The sequence below is a fragment of the Prenolepis imparis genome, unplaced genomic scaffold, assembly GCF_030444845.1.
Source record: "Prenolepis imparis isolate NDT839.2.m4 unplaced genomic scaffold, iyPreImpa1.0 SCAF_4, whole genome shotgun sequence".
Taxonomy (NCBI): domain Eukaryota; kingdom Metazoa; phylum Arthropoda; class Insecta; order Hymenoptera; family Formicidae; genus Prenolepis; species Prenolepis imparis.
Genome location: NW_028141162.1, coordinates 16,934,209 through 16,952,590, shown reverse-complemented (window position 1 = coordinate 16,952,590; position 18,382 = coordinate 16,934,209). Strand labels below are relative to the sequence as shown.

At 29.8% G+C, this 18,382-nt stretch overlaps 1 long non-coding RNA gene across 1 annotated transcript in view; it reads left to right on the top strand.

The window, feature by feature from the left end:
* The window catches only part of LOC145935442 (uncharacterized), an 80,993-nt gene extending 63,709 nt beyond the window's left edge, over nt 1-17,284 (top strand). Inside the window, exons 6-7 of the long non-coding RNA XR_014425225.1 lie at nt 16,773-17,128; nt 17,209-17,284. This is a non-coding gene — a long non-coding RNA (uncharacterized LOC145935442). The remainder of the gene's footprint in view (nt 1-16,772; nt 17,129-17,208) is intronic.
* Nucleotides 17,285-18,382: the final 1,098 nt, after the last annotated feature.

Genomic DNA, 18,382 nt, shown 5'->3' with positions numbered 1-18,382 from the left:
CCATGGCAATTATAGAGCTTAAATTTTATTAATTAGAATAAATAATTTTATTTTCTCCGGGAAAATTCTGGATTTTCCATTTTCACATCCTTCAATTTTGACATTTCCTTCGGAATGAATTACCAGCGTGTCCTGGTCGATGGGTAAATCAGAATTTAAAGAGATTTCTGACTTGCCAGCGAAGCAGCTGCATCTTTACAGCTTCCAGCTCGAGAACGCAATTTCATCTTGTATCTGTCGCTAGATGCTTTTTTAGCAAGAGAACTTTGCGTTTACATTATCGCGCTAAAAACACTTTGATAGAGAAACAAATGTCAATCATCAGATTTTTACTTTGTGCATTTAGATTGCAGATATGTATTAAAAAATTTATGAGTATTAAATAAATACTTATAAATTTTTCATTATCATAAATTTATTAAAATACATTTTCTCTAATTTTTGCCTAATTATAAAATGACAGATCTACAATATCGAAACGGATCAAATCCAATTAGAGGAATAGATTGTTTTCGTTGTAACAATAAATATTATTCATGTGATCTATATTTTATTATTTAATATTGAAAACATCTTTAACCGCATATTGAAAATCACAGCTGTTCAAATCTTTTGAAATTACTTTGCAGATTTTACTATATACACTATAATATTTAATATATACATTTCTCACAATAATTAAGGGATAAAAAAAATTGTCTAAAAAATAGGCAAATTTTAAATAAGTGTAACTTTGTTTAAAAAAATAAAAATTTTAATTTTAAAAAAGGGTTTCAAAGCTTGAAATCTCTACTTTTGAAAGGTCATAGCTGTTTTTCATTTCCTTCAATTCTGGTATTCTTTACATACAGAAAACGACGAACTTAAAGAAATGGAAAATTTTCTTCTCACTTTGTAGACGTGTCGCATGAACAAAAAGATTTCAAACAATTTTTTGATTTTTTCGCGTTAAAGCCTGAAGTTTTCCCTGTAAAATCGTTTTTTTAAATTTAAATTTCGATTTTTTCAAGTTGTCAAGAATTGAAAAGGAAATGGTATTTTCACTTTGATCGTACATAACTCTGTTAAAAATCATTGCACAGTAATTTTAAAACTGGATTCTTAAAGCTGAATCTTTGCTCTATAGTATAGCCGCATTTTTTTAACTCGTGAACTTTTTACAGATAGATGAAAATAACGAAAAAATTCGCGAGTTCTCTCTTTTTGTTTAAACTTCGAAAAAATTACACAAGGAGATTAAAAAAATTTTATTAACTAAAATTTTTGTGCTTTCTAGTATCCCAAACTTGACAAAAAAAAATCACAGACTTGCCGTGATGAATTTCGTTATAATGATCCGTATGTTCAAAATGATGCGTACAATATGTTTAACTGGAAAAAGTCAAAAAATTTTTTAAAATCTTTTTGTGCATGCAACACGTCTACAAAGTGAAAAAAAAGTTTCCATTTCTTTAAGTTCGTCGTTTTCTGTAAGTAAAGAATACCAGAAGAAAATGAAAAATAGCTATAACCTTTCAAAATTAGATTTTTAAGCTTTGAAACTCTTTTTAAATTTAAATTCTCATTTTTTGAAACAAAGTTACACTTATTTAAAATTTGCCTATTTTTTAGACATTTTTTTTGATCCCTTAATTATTGTGAGGAGTGTATTATAATATAATAATTAATAATTATTCTATTATAATATATATTAAATATTATTATTATCTTTCTTTATTAATAATTAATAATTATTTAATAATAATAATTATTCGTGATATGAAAAATGAATCAATTTTTCATATAAAGACAATTATCACTCTGTATGTGTGTATGATGCACAAATTAATGTTTATTGAGATAAAAAGTAGTTTTCTTTATTCATGAAAGAAGTTGTTTCTCATTTGTGATTCATTATTCGTTAATTTGTGCGTTAAGTTGTCTGAATTAAAGACATCTGTTCCTCACTTATGAACTGTCAAACCTCTTATTTCACCATAATTATTGAAGAAATGCATCTAAAAAGTGCATTGCTTTAAGAATATGAATAGATTGAAAATTTTTCAACGTTCAGCAAAACGTGCCCCATCGATGCGGTGAATCCTAATGGTTTCTAGGGGACAATTTCCAACGCTGACATGACATAGCGTGACCGCAAATACATTAAGAGACTATCTTTGGAATTCAGTTTTACCACAAAGTGGCCCGGGCGTCTCTACGGCGATTTTCGAGCATCGAAAGCTTTCGCGGACCTGGACACACCCTCGCAGGCTCAGTGACGCGTCTCGGGGACAATTTGGAACAGCCTGTACCAACAGACTAATGAACAGTTGGCTCCTATCCGTAGTAGGCGCCTGCGCTTAGTCCTCTCGTTATGTTATGGTAGCGCAGCTGGCATTGCTAGGCTTCCTTCTCCTTCTTTCTCTCGTTCTATTTCGTTTCTACGCCCCCTTTTTCGAAACGATCATCATGTGCCCCCCTGTCTATTTCTCTAGCAAGTCTAGCCCTAGAAAAATATGTCATAGCACGCACGTGCTATGCATTTCCCTATGCAGAAGTCAGCGTTATTTACGACACTATTTGCCTCTTGATTCCCTTTCACATTATTATTATTATATTTTTATTATTATGTTTTTATGGAGATTTAAAGCGCAGATTTGTCGGTTTTTGCAAGATTTAATCATGCGCAATTTTTTGAAAATCAAGTTTATATCCGTATTTTTTATGATATAATTACCTGGTTTACGGATAATTAGCGGTTTACCGATATTTTGCGCTAATTGAAGTATTTACAAATTAAGTTATAATTGATAGATTATGTAAACAGATATATAAATAGATTGCGTCTCTGATGTGATTTAGAAATAAGAAAATAATGACTGCAAAAAGATTACTAATTCAAACACATCTGTAATAAAAAAAGAAATAAAAAAGGAATTGTCGCAAAAGAGCAAATGACTTTACTAATTTCTATAATACAATTATTTATATTTCTACTTTTCTGTTCCGAGCTAAAAAAAGCAGACTATGTAAAGCGAAAGTTTCTTTATACGTTAAATTTATTTTATTATACGTTTCTGTACGTTTTTATTTGTTACGTTTTACGTTTAATTTATCATATTAAAAAACTAATTATCTACATTCTTCTTTATTATCTATATTTTTAAAGTTTCGTATAGGAGATGTAAAAAAAATTAATTTATTGTTGCATTTTCTCGGGACGAGAAAGAAAATCTCTCAATATCTCATAAAAACCAATGCATTTTTTGCAAAATTTGATCAATTTCGTCACTAAAATCTTCGGATTTCATTGCAATAAATTCAGGAAATTATAAACTTCTTTAAAGAAAGACATAAAGTACCAATAATTACAATTTTCTTCATTACAAGTATATTCAATGTATGTAACGAATATTAATGCATACTTATCAATGGCAATTTTCGAAACACTTTTATATAGGTATAACAAATTAATACACGGTCGAGAATTTATTATATATATATTATATATATTATTATATATTATATTATATAATACTATATATATAATATATATAGTTCTAGCAAGGCAGCTGCGGCCGTTACGAATGCCGTGGTAACGAGCGCATCCAAAGGATCGGGGAATCCATTATGCCGCCGTGAAATCGGAAGAAAAAAGTTGGCGGTGCACAAAAGGAGCGGATCTCACGGATGGATCCCGCGATGACAATATTCAGAGAGGCTGCCGGGAGTTCCCTTTTTGAAGGACCTACTCCTGTCTCCTTCCCTCTCGCTCGCTCCTTTACGCTTCTTCGCTCTCTCTCTTTCTTCTCTTTCCTTTTTCTCTTTTTATTTCGTTCTTGTCTACAAGCGAAGGTACCGCCACCTTGTCTTCGACTACCGTGAAGGTACTCAGGTCCGAGGATGAGGAAGGACCCGCGAAAATGCGCTACCTTCCAAGTTTTATTAGAGTTTTATTGGACGGTCATTGTACTTCACGAACGCCTCTTTTCTCTTCTTCATTTCTTCAATTTACTTACTGTAACATTTTTATAGTATTTGACAGATGTCAAAAGTCTCTAAAAATTTTTTAAAAATTTCTAATTAGTAAAAAGATTTAAAAGCGACTGATAAATGATTGGAAAACTCTTTAATTAGCTTTTATGAAATCTATAATAATTAGTTTACAATTATTATAATGACTTTTTTTAACGAGAATACGTTTTTATAATAATAATAAGAAATTTATTTGAAGGTAATTGATAAAACTCTTTAGTTAGGCTTTTATAAAGTCTATAGTGATTTTTAATATGCATTTCTCTCTTTTACAATTATAATAAAATGTTTTCTTAATAGAAATATAATAATAATAACAAACGTATTTATATAAGGATCTATACACCAGGAAAATGATTAAATAATATATGTATATTTGTACATGATATGATACATAAATATAAATGACGTTCAATACAATATTCTTAATTATTATATTAAACAAAATTTTTATATCTTCCGGACAATCATTTAGCATTTTCTATCATTGCTGTTTAGATTTTGAATAAATTATTTGTATATTTAATTTTTTTTATCCTATTTTCTTCGGCATTCTGTAATAATTACTATGACGATAGATTATTGCTGTTTTATATAGGTATATATAAATTTTAAAAGCAAGCTGGAATATATAAAAATATATTTCGATAATGTAAATTTTAAATAATTTAATTGTTTTTAAAATTTAATTTTTCGACCTCTTAAAAAGCGTGCGCAATATTTTTTGTTTTGTTTTGAAAAAACATCTTTATTATTGAAAAGTGTATAACCCTTGCTTTAAAATTTAATTATTACCCGTACGCATAAAGCGGAAGGGACGATTTATCGACAACGCTTCTGTCTCCGACGGTTGACCCTTTTTTCTTCTTTCTTTTGCGTGTGTGTCGCTAATGCCTCTTAATTCGAATTTTTATTGCGTTTATTTGAACTCTTCTTCTTGGGTTTGTGACCGTTGCAACCGTTGTTCGTAGCCACCTTTTGTCCTGGATGTTCTATACCAGATGGAGAATGGCTAGACTTTCGTAATCTATTCTGCGGTCGCGTCGTGTTAAAACGACATAATCATATGAGGGCAATTTGCGATTTTGACGGTTAACGTTTCTTAAATCTGCATCGGGAGCGAAAAATCGAATTTATGTTTGAAATAAATGGAAGAGCATCGTTCGAGATATAATAATAGAATATGGAGAAATAGATTTTTTTCGAGGTGTAAATTGATTAATACTATAGGAATGATAGAATGTGCAATGCACATTCTGGAAAATATTTTCGTGAGTTTTTCTAGTTATTCTTTTTCTCTCTTTTTTTGAAGAAAGATACTTGACAAATTATGTAATAGAGAATTTAAGCCGTGCAGATTAAATTAGCGATTTGCAGCACATATGTTTTATTTATTATATTGTGTGATCTTGATTTTTATTTGCATTTTTTTATATAATCAATAATATACATATTAATTGTATCAAAAAATTTGTCTTGATTATACAAAATTAAATAGTGCATCTAACTATTTTTTTTTATAAAGAGAATTTGTAAACTATATATGTACAAGTTTAAATTAAATAAATTGAAATTTGTAAAAAAGCGATTTTAAAATGGCATGCACTGCAAACATGGCGATTTATGCTGTTCACCCATTTCGGTGTGAATACGTACACGTATGTACATGCACTTATATACATATATGACAAGTAGAGGGGTAGAAAGAAGTTGGGGCGTTATCCAGTTATGGCAAATGAATAGCGTACGAATGGCCGTCTAAAATTCGCGATCGCGATCGTATCCGACATTACTTTGCTAAATTATTCTTGCTAAAGACTCTATTAACAGCTTGTCAAACTTGAAAAAATTATATAAACAAATATAATTGTAGGGAGACAAGTTAAACATTCCAAAATTGTCTTAGTATATTTAATAAATTTCTATTTTTAGTTGATGTATTTTTATTTTTATTTTAGATGCATTTTTATTTCCTAAGTATAAAAATTAAAAGTAAAATTTAAAAAAAGTTGGCAAAGAAACACATAAACTCTCATGCAAGTTGTTATATAAAAATAACTTTTTACGTAGAAAGTTATTTGAATTCAATAAGAATTTTGTCTGTATAAAAAAATAAAACTAAATTTTCGAATTAGTTAAAAAGATTTCCTATGTTAACTAGAAATGTCTAAAATAATTTTTAAAACTACACCTTAATTTTGCCATGCTTTGAGATATTTTTTGTTAACGATTATTATGTTCATTTATTTTTGCGCTGCATATGTTTTGATAGAAACGCATATATAAGAATAATATTATTATTCTAGCATGGCAATATTTTTTAAAATATATATTATATGTATAATAAAATTAAATTATACCGTTTTATATTAAAAGCAAGATGCAATTTTATTAAGTTTTTCTTCAAAATTCTGTAATTGTCTTTTATATATGTATATGATATATTATTGAGAGAAAACAATGACAAACTGTTATTTTTTCGTTACTTTATCAATCAAGTTTGATATAAAACAAAATTTTATAGAATTAATTTCGCATTAAAAATAAAATTAAAATTGTCGTACATGATATATTTCTTCAAACATCTATGCAACTTGTGTTATTAAATTATTTCTCAGAATGCAATAATGTTTAAATGGTTTAAATAATATAAATCCGACAGTTATAAAATATTATAGAATGTTTCTGAAATGAATAATAAAAGTTTAGGAGTCTATACTTATCTCAAGGATAAAAGAGAATCATTTAAACATGGATTTAAAGTTTTCTAGTAAATTACCTTTATATTGGTCTATCCTCCTTCAACCTTGACTTTGACCTTGATTTTCACATACATATGTTGCTAAAGACTCATGACTCTGAGTAATCTTTAGAAAGTTATAGCTGTTATTCTTATTACTTTTTAACAAGTTATTAACAGATAAAAGTACGATTGTTTGGATATTTTTTAATGAGACTAATAAAAAAGTTGATCTATAATTTTTTAGAATTTCAAAATAAAAAACGAAATCTATAATTATACGATTTTATATGTGTTTGTAACTTGTACGTAAAGCGAGATCCATCTCACATCACGCGATTTTCAATATGAAACAGAATCTAGAATAAAAGTTTCATATGGATTTCCAACTTTCGGCACGAAGGAAAATCCATTCCACATCGTTCGGCGCTTGAAAGTCAATTTCCTTTTTACTATCTATTTTTGAATCTGAAAATACCGAGCATTTTGCGCGAAAAGTTGCAAACTTATATGGAATCGTACAATTATAAATCTCATTTTGCACTGAAAATACGGGATGATGGACTTCACTTCACATGAAAATTTGTAAATCCATGTAAAACTGTACAATCATAGATCTCATTTTACATCAAAGCACCAGTGGATGGATTTTGCTTCGTCTGAAAAGTTACAAACTCATGTGGAGCTTCTTCCACTTTTATAAATTTATTCATATACACACATTTTACATATCAATTTTTGAAATGTATAAAGTCTCTATGTGTCTATTAAGTGCGTGTATATGTATATATGCGAAATAATATCCCTATAAATTATGTTCAACATTGAATTTTGTCTATATTCAAATCTCGCTTTGCATGCCTTTTTATTGATAATTTTTTTAATAAACAATTTTTTTGATAAACTTTTACTATAAAATTTTTTGAAAGTCACTAACAATCGTAATCTATATATATGAAAATCAAGTAATAAATAAAAAATATCCAATATAAAATAATTAGTAAATAATCTATTTATATTAATATTAATATATTTTATCAGTAATAAATGTAGATATAATCTATATATGATAAGCTAAAGTAGTAGCAAATGTTAAGCATGATTTTTTAAATCGATATGATTTAATAAAACCTTGTACTAATATAATTTAGGAAACATAATAAGTTTTATAAAAATATTGCTTATTTTTTTGATAACAATATGTACATTAAATAAATATAAAAAATCTTCTAGAATAAACTTATTTAAAAAAACATAAATAAGAATAAAACCGCATTGTTAAATTAGTATCAGCTATATAAATTAATTAAAAAATTAGATTAATCATATTTGATTTTTTCAAATATTTGTAGCACATACAAAAAAACAAGATGTGTAATTTGGTAATTTTTTATCTGTATTTCTTATTTATTTCATATTTTGATAAAGTACTTACTATTTAAAATACTGGTATTCGTATTAGGCAATTCTCTTATTATTTAAAAGCATAAAGAATAAATGATAATAAAAGAACATTTTCGGATTGTTTTCGGATGTTGATTTTTCTTTATCTTTACAATAAAATACATTATGTTTTTAAAATTTGTATATGACTACACATTTTACAAACATTCCATATACAGAGACAAGGCAATCGATGTATTATTTTATTTTTGAACTGATAATTTCTAGTTAATAATATAAAATAAAAATTAATGTTTGCAGATATTTACTATTTATCAAATTGATAATAGTTATGATACTTCAAATTTGAACAAATAATCTTTTTTAAATGCAGAAAAAAAATTGAGACTTGACAAATTAATCTTCAAAATAAACGTACTTTAAAAATAAAGTGACAATATTATAAAAACATGAAAATAAAAATAAATTTTCGAAATCTACTAAGATAAATAATGTAACATTGCAAAAAAATGTTGTAATTATCTCTATTTAATTTCCCCCCAAAAATCATAGACAAAAAGCTATCAAATTTCAAGAATAAGCTCTCAATAAGCTTTTAAATTTTAAAATATAATGCAATTTAGCATATAAGATAAACCTTAGCATGAATTTTCTATAAGTAAACTAACTAAGCGAATTAACAATTAATTCATATCAGTTCTAATAGCAAGATGTAAGTGAAAAATAAGAGTGCATTATTTTTAGAAGAGTGGAAAGATTTGTGATCCTTTGTGTGTAATAATATAACATACATTTATAGTAGTATAATATATATAGTAACTAACAATAAGTATATATCACGAAAAGGCGTGCATTTTTATTATCACACGCAATCATTTTTCTCGTTCGTTATAAAAATAAATAAATAATAAAGTAATAAATAATAAAGAGCAGAATTAAAGATATATTATAAAATTCTTTGTAGAAAATATAATAAAATACATATAAAATTTATATAAAATATAATTTAATATAAAATATAATTTAAATATAAAATATAATAAATATATCTAGACTAAAAGAAGAAGGTATTTTCGTGCGCTTCTCGTAATGCATGAACGTTAGCCGGTTCCGATTAACCAATGGCGTCAATCTACAAAGGTGCATCTCGGATGCAACGACATGCGATGCACATGCAAATTACCGCGTGGATCCGTGTCTCAGGATTGGTGGAAGCGAGCGGCGCGGAGAGACGAATATTAAATCCACCAATCTCTTCCCGCAAGTCGTTTGACGATTCCGCTTCGAAGGGGAGAGCGAGTAGGGGAAGTTCCGTCCCGCGGTGTTCCCCTTCCTGTTCGCGGGTCGATTTGCATCGGTGCATCGCTCGCATGCAACTCGTCGCGAGGAGAGCCAACAAGCATCGCAAAGCGGTGCAGTGGTGGTGGCGATGATCCCGTTGGAGAGGGAACAAATGCGCTCGGTTGTGGAAGGGATGGAAGAGGGATAATGCATTTTGCAACGATGCATTTGGCGCACGTTGCATGTAACGTGCGAGATATAGCTGTTCGTTTCGATTATTCGGAAATCCATTGGCAGAAACTAAAAATACAGACATTTATGTAAAAGCTGTTTTTATTTTATTTTTATAATTATTATACTTTTGATAATTATATTTTATATTATATTTTATATTATATATTTTTTAATATATTTTTAATTGTTTTATTTTTATAATTATTATATTTCTTATAATTCTTATCCTAATTATTATACAGATATAAACACAATTTAATTTGTAAAAATTTTACTCGCAATATTTAAGAAGTATAATAATTTTACGAATCAGAGAAATAAATGTTTTAGATATTTACATACTTCTTGTTGAAAATTTCAATTAAATTAAATCGACGTTTTTAATTATCAATATTCAAGAGGATGTTTCAATTTTTTTATAAATGCAAAAGATACTCCTTACAATTAATATCAATCTATTTATATATTTATATAAAAATAATATTTTCGTAATTATATAAATTTTAATAATATTTGTAATTATATAAAAATAATATTTGTTCGATGAATGCATAATCACACAAATCCGATATTCCGAATAGCACAATAGTCATCTGGAGTTTCGATTTATCGCTTATTCGCTGTCTTCGTGCTATTAGTCGATGAAATACTCGTAGAGTACAAAGAACATTTGTATGTACATTAAACCTCCATCTATTCTTTTCTATGCTTACGTAAATCGTGTTTTAATGTTCTCTCTATTGTTTCGTACAATAATATTTTTAATATATCTGATATCACAAAAATCCTTTACGTATAATATAAAATATCGAAAAATTTCGTGATTAAATTACGATTTTTCTGTTGTTGTATGCATTGCGTTAATATATTCGTGTACAATAACAATAAATAAATAAGTAGTGAGTTGAAAATTAAATATTCTTTTCTATTGCTATGCTGGTCTGTTTTTATTATTCTATTTACTATAACATTTATCATTTAGCAAAGATTTTAGTTAAAAAACGGAAACACGGCAAATACTTCATTAATTAATCGTAAGAGCTGTGTGTCTCCGCGAAATTAAAAATCCCGGAAATTATTAAGTAGCAAAAAAAAAATCAAAGAAAATAAACGACTTCTCTCTTCCGAATGAAAACTCGGAACTGTTACAGTCGCAAAAATCGGTGACGTAAGCCAGTTCTGCGCTTCTAATCCTACATCCATGCGCTGCAGGAAAACGGCGAGGGAAAGTTGTTCCGGGTATCTGACCCTCTCTCCGCTTTCCCTTGCGATCACGGTCGCGTTTCAAGGGTGGTGGCGACCGTGAAAGTCTCAGGGAGTGAGCACAGCTAGAGCGCCGAAAGAGGGTTGCAGAAGATAGAGAGAGAGATGAGGAAGGGACGGAAGGAAGGCTCGAGCGAGAGGTAGACGAGGAACAGGGGTGACAAAGGGTAACAAAGCAGGCATCGATAGAGAAAAGGGAATGCTCTGAATCATGGATGAAAGTATCTGAAAAAGGAAAGCCGAACGCTACGCGATTAAATAAAAGAATGGAAAAACTATTGAAAATGAGAGAAATAAAATAAAACAAAAGTAGGGTGTAATAGAGATAGAAATAGAGGAAAAGAATTGAAAGAAAAAAATTTGAAAAATGATAAGTTTCACGAATACGCGAAATATAGTAAATATATCTTTGCGTCCAAATAGATCAAAATCGTAAAATAGAGTAAGATGTAGGATTGTAATAAAAATCTCAATTTTTTTTATATATTGTTATATATTCTATATACTATTATATATATTTTGATATATATCTGCGTTTGCACAAGATTCGTGCCGAAAAAATTGTATTCAGAGTCATTTAAATTTCGAAATGTATTCTGCAATTAGAATACAATGCAATTAAACAATTAAAGAGAAAGAGATAAAACAATTTTATATTAAACAAATAATAATAATAATTTTTTTATCACCAATGCTGGAATTACAGTCTAAATCTAAGAAAAATAGAAAAAGTGGCATACACACATAATCAATTAAAGATTAAAACACGAAATAACTGAAAATAGATCGGAGCGTGTTAAAAAGACGGATAGAGATAAATGTCGATTAAACAGGGATTGGACGGAGATCGAAATCGCGAGGAACGAGAAGGGAAAGGGAGGAGAGCGGAAAAAAGAGGGGTGTGATTCAGGGAAAAGGGCTGAAGATAGGAGAGAAGATAGGGACGAAGCGCGAGAGAGGGCGATAAAAGCGAGAGGGGGTTGCTGGCCGACCGAGGCCTTTTGCTGCGCGGGGTGATTCACCCTGTATTAACCAAGCAGGCTACGCCCATTCGAAAGATGGCTGCCTTACGATCGACCAATTAGATCCCGCGAAGCGGTTTGTGCCAAAAAAGCGCGGGCCAGAGCACCCTCTTCGTCCTGATCACCCCATCGACGAACGTCAACGAACGAGGAGTGGAGTTTTATTTTATTTCCCCCTTTTTCCTAAACTTCAACCCCCCTCCCTTCTCGCACGCCCTTCCCCTTCTAGGATCCCCTCTTGCCCTCGCGACGTCTCTCCAAACGGTGAAAAAAATTTTTTTCGTTCCCAGACATCCCCGCATATCCCCTCTCGTCGTCCTTCCTTTTTCCTCCCAGCGGCACCCCACGTTTATTTTTCCCCTCTCACGAAAACTCGACGCGGGAAACGCGAGCTCGTTCGTTTCCGGTAGCATAATCCTGATCATGGCGTTGTAATAAATGTAAAACAATCTGTGTGTATATGTAAAATTTAATGTAATTGTTTTATATTTTTCATTAATATGAAAAATTATATTCTTGTAGTGTACTGATGATATTTATGTCAAATGTATATTATAAATTCTTTTGCGACATCGAAATAAAATAAGAAATGCTATGATTGCACGATGCAGTAAAATTCTTTCCTAAACATTATTATTTTACGTACGAATTTAAGAAACTATAGATATTTAACAATTCTTGAATTATTTAAAGATGAAATATTTGCAACATCTTTATATACAAAATAAAATTTTTTGGCAAACTATTATCTCTATAATAATTATATATTTTTTTCGTAGAAATCTCTTTTTTAAATTTTACCTAAAACAACTGAAATGTATACAAGATGATATAAAGAAAGTTATGTAGCAAGTACAAAGTACGTTCGCTATAAAAAAAATATGTAAAACTATTACAATCTGTAAAATTTTTGTTAAAAAATTGATTGTATTATAAGAAGAAAGGAAGAAAAAAAATATTTTTGTTAGACTAAAACTTAATTAATAATTAATACATCATAATGATACTTTCTTACATACATTTTTATATATTTATCTTTTTCACTTGAATTCTTAAAAATTCATATGTTTCGATATTTTTCTTTAACAAGTTAACAAACAAATTTAAGAAAGAAATAGAATAAAATCCTCATTAATATTAAAATTCTATTAAAAAATGTATAAAAATTCTAATCTGTTACATTAATATATCGAGAATAATATTAGAAGCTTTAGTTTCCAAATTACTTGCTAATCAATTTAATAAACATTCAGCTTATCGAATGTCTGTTTTGTCGAATCTTAGAGTAGTTTTATATAAGTTATATTCTTATAATAATTTTTAATATTTTTATTCCTAGTTTCTTAACGTCACACATTATTCACCATTAAAAAAATATACAAATTAAATATATTAATTATAAATGCAATACAATTCGAACAACAGCTCGATTACATATATTCATGAGAATTTTCGAGAAAAGTCGAGAGGATCGTTTTTCTAGGTCTAGCTTAGAGTTAATCCTACGCCTATGAATTCCTAGAAGGCGACACGTTTAGGATTGGTCGGATATGCGTACGTGTACATTTATATGCGTGTGTTGAGCCTTTAAATTAACAGCACTTTAGGGTGGTATTGTAGATACGCGCCGTTTCGGGACCGAATTTCCGAGCCTATCGCCAGATCACACAATGAATGGAATTTTCTAACGCTGCTTAACTTGAGGCTTTTCTCTCGACAAGGTAACCTTCCACTACCTGAGCGCCGATTTGTCAATAGGTAAGGAAATTTTTCGAAGGATCTCTAGAGTATAGCAGCATCACGTATCTCGAAATTTGAAAGTCGAGACTCGAGAGAAAAAAATTGACCAACAATATAAAAAATTTTTGAAAGAAAAATGACGCTGTAAAATCACAATAAAATAAAAATTGCGCGAATAAAACAATTGACACGATAAAAGTGAACAAATGAAAAACAGCTGATGGCTGTTTGCAATTGCGAATATAAAATAATTTGCGGCTAAAAATTTTGAATCTCTCACAAATAATTATTTAAAGTACATTAAAACAAGAATTAATATTTATTTTTTTATTTTCTTCTATGTATTATTTAAAAAAATTAATCAGTATTTTGTATTAAAATATACCTATCTATAATAATTATAAATAATAATAAAATATGAATCAATATTTCCTTTTTTTCTTTCGCGGTTTCTATTTTTTTTCTCTGTATTATTTTATTGTAAAAGAATTATTTAGCATCTTGTATTAAAATATATGTTGTACATTTTTTATTTTACATCAGATATTTTACTATGACTACTATTCATCCTCTACGGAGGAAATTAAGAAAGGATTATTCTAATCGCGCTTATAAATAATAATAATAACATAAAACGGCGATGTAAAAAGATATACTTGAAATTAAATTTTTGATTTCTAAACGAAGAAAATTTAATTTCATATTTCTATCAATCTCAATCTATACCATCTATGTATTTCTTGGGGAGGGAGGGAATGCAATAAATTTATGAAAATGAAGAGTGAATCAGAAAGCGGACGGTTATTTTTCTCTCAACGGTGTCGAGCAAGTTAGTTTCCAACCCGGAAGTATTCTACGAGTAAGTAAGATACCTTCTCTCGCGGATATATGTATGGTGAGCGGGATGAATGGGCGTGCCAGGTACAGCTGAATGGCTAACGAGATCTTCTCTCGTTTCACCGGCACTTCTTGCACGTGTGTTACACGCCAGTATATACACGCGTGTATGTCTAACCTGCGTGCATGCGATATTATATCCACTACTTTGGATACTGGAAATTCTTTTTAAGAAACACGAATTGAGTAAAGGTCATCACAAAAAAATTACCATTATTTTAATGAATAAATTTGAGTTATTAATTTTGCATTATATACGTTAATAATACTCGATTATCGTGTATGCTGGATTAAAGCAAACTGTCCTCCATCGCGGGAAAATAATAACGTTCTCACGAGTTAGTTATTCTCCTCATTTTTGTCTGTCGCATGTCGGAGAGAAATCTCGAAAAAAATCCGCATATTCTGGGTTCGGGTGAATTTTTCGTCATCAACGACGAAGGTTAGAGCGTCCTCGGAATGGCGACCTAAATCCGAAAAGGGGGTAACGACCCCGTGAAGAGAAAGAGAGGGGAGAATCGCTCTCGTAGACCGTTTGTTCCTCTACTCCTTTTCTTTCTTTTTCATCTTTTTATTTCCTGCGTGATCGCAAATGACGTGCCCTCTCTTTGAGATCTCGACTCCGCGCGATGGAAACCGGGCCGATGTCCTTCCTGAACCGGCCGGTTCGGAGAACCAAGCACGTGCAACACCTTCCTCGCCGCTTTACTTTTATCCGCCGCTTATTTCGCCTCGCGCACATGCGTGAATCGGAACCAAAGGCGCCGCATCGATTCGATTTTCATTAAATTAAACTCGACAGCATTATTTACGAATGGAAAAATAGCGATTTATGAGTAACGTCAATAATAAGCTGACTTTAACCCTTCTGTCAATGCGTAGTATTTCATCTTTCCTTTAGTTTAACTGGGTACCAACTACGTATTTTCGATACATTGCGTCGATAATTTTTTTTATAACAGCTGCTGGACATCGAATATTCTTTTTCGTTTTATCTTGTTTTGAGCGGAGAAAAATTCCGATAGATTTAAAGTTGCATTGGCTATCCGTTCATTGACAAAAGGGTTAAAACTGGAGAATGTGTTTCCTGATTTTATTCTGCAGATTTATAATATATTTTTCATATAAATTAATTATTATTGTGTACCGTCATTGCAAAAATTAAAGAAAATTCATTTGAGACGTGTTTTGTTAAAAAGAAAGCGTAATAAAAAATAAATCAAAGGCTCTGATATATAAATACAAATTCAGATATAAAAAGAGGACTAGTAAGAGCCAGATATTAGGCACAACAAAATTATTTTTAAATTCCTTCATGCTTATTTTGCAAAATAAGTATAGAGGAATTCCAATCTGTGCCTGGCTCTTTCACTTCTGTAATGAAAGTTTAAAATATAATATTAAAAGTTAAAAAACATACCGATTTTTCGCAGTTTCTCGTTCCTCCATTTTTACGACTACGTTTTTCACGCATGTGCCGCGTGGAAAACTCACGAGACACATTAAAGCTCTTTGGGAGAGAGAGTGTTTAGTTCTCCCTTCCCCCTTATTCGATATCGACCCCGTTTGTATTTTCCCGACCCAATGCGAGGGGTCGAGGGCTGCCCCTTCTCCGCTGCTCCCGGAAATCGTGGCTTATATCTTTCGGCAGCTATCATCAATAATGGAATTTATTTTCTCAAAAATTTCTCTTTCTTTATTTATTTAATGGCCTAATGGCTTCTGTGAAATGAACATTACGGTCGATGTTAATTCGAACAGAAGTTCCGTTTGACGCATATATTAAAATTTGCACTGTTTTCGAGAAATATTTATCATCTTATATATCAGCACAAACAAAAGGAAAAAAGATTTTAATTTTATTATTAAATTGGCGCTCAATCATGAATTAATTTTTCTTTCAGTTAGTGAGTTAATTCTCAATAGGTTTTTGTTTGGATGCTGAGTCTGATACGCATATCTTGAATTTATATATATTAAATATATATAAATGACATAATAATTATTATAAATTAAATATAATTAAATATATATGTATATATATATATTAAAAAAAGGAAAAGATATATTTAAAATATACGCGCACATTTGAAAGAGCATCTCTTTTCGCTTTTGATACAGTATAGAAGCAGAAGAAAAGAAACGAGAAGAAATAATTTTTGCCAATATTTTCATAGCGATTTTCCAGAACGATGTCGATCCTTCTTAATAAGCTCGCTCAATAACTGGGCCGATCGCGGCAGAAATTCCAGGCGAGTTTCTTCGAAAGGAGATCAGGAGGGTCTTCCGCAGTTTTATCGGTTGCCAGTGGCAACGCCTTGAGCGAAACCTTTGCCGCCTCGAGGACCCGCGTGCCGGCTTTTCCGGAGAGACTCGTAACAGGAAGAAAGGGAAAAGGGAGTGGGATGGATCGATCTTCTTGTGGATGACAGAGAATTCGACACTTTCCCTCTCTTTTGCTTAAAGTCGAGAGGAAACTAGTGGCGAATCGCGACGCTTAATCCTAAAAGCTCGTAAAATATATGTCTCGTAGGTGCATGTTTGTTCTTCAAATTGAACTTGAACTTCTCGATTGCGAAAGACTATCTTTACTTCCGGATTCCATATTTTCAGATCGTATCTAAATGTTGACGCATCATGATTGGTGGTTCCGAAAGGAATTAGCGATGTTATTATTGGAACACACAGGAAATGAAATAAGTTATATTATGTTATATAATATATTTATTTAAAAATTAATACAATATATTTATATAAAAATTATATATCTATGATATATTTATATAAAAATATTTTATATTTTTCTTTCAATGTATTATTTCTTTATTTTCTCGACCATATTCGTGAGTAATTATTTTATAGAATTTTAAAAAACTTAATGGTAATAATATTCTACCTTACATCTGTCTGCTTTAAATTAATAAAATTACTGTTTAATTAATACTGATTATTGGCGAATAAATACTAAATAAAATAAGAGCAAGAATGTGACATTTGAGACTTATCATGTATTAATTAATAAAATTTTAGCGTACGTTTATAGTATTGTTTTTATTTCTAGCTATCTTATCTCTTTCAATCATTCTATCTACTCCCTACTCTTATCTGTAGCGTACTTTATACTCTCTTTTCAGAGAGAACGATCGAAAAATTATGCTAGATGCACAACTGTTCATAATTGAAAAATAATTAATTCTGTGTCAACTGTTCTTTTATGTCAATTGTTACCTCAACAACTTATTTTGATATAACAACTTAGAGCTTAGAGTATTTGATAATAAATTATAAAATTATTTGATGACTGAGAATGTAAAAAGTAAATAATAATTAATAACTAATAACATTAAGTGTAATATTATTATAATCATATTAATAATATAAGTTTGTAAAATTTTTGTAGTTGGTGGAAAGATATTTTCAAATATGTATCGATGTGTGTCATATAAGAGGAATAAAGGTTTTTTAAGTATCTCCATGAAATAAGATTATTATTTTCTCTCTTAAGTGTATGTGTGCATAAATCTTTTTCTACATCTTATATTTCGTTTTGTAAAAAAAAAAAAAAATCTTTACCTGCGTATTTGGCAGTAAAATCGAAAATATAGGTATATATGTATATATAAAAATCGCTTTTAATGCAGCATTCTTTAATAAAATTATTTGCATCAACATTGTTTATCATATGATTATTTTCTCCAAAATTTGCGAGATTATTCTTTTATGTAACAAAAGTCCACAGCTTGAATTATTTCATTTTGAATTCATCGAAATTATTTCATAAAATAAT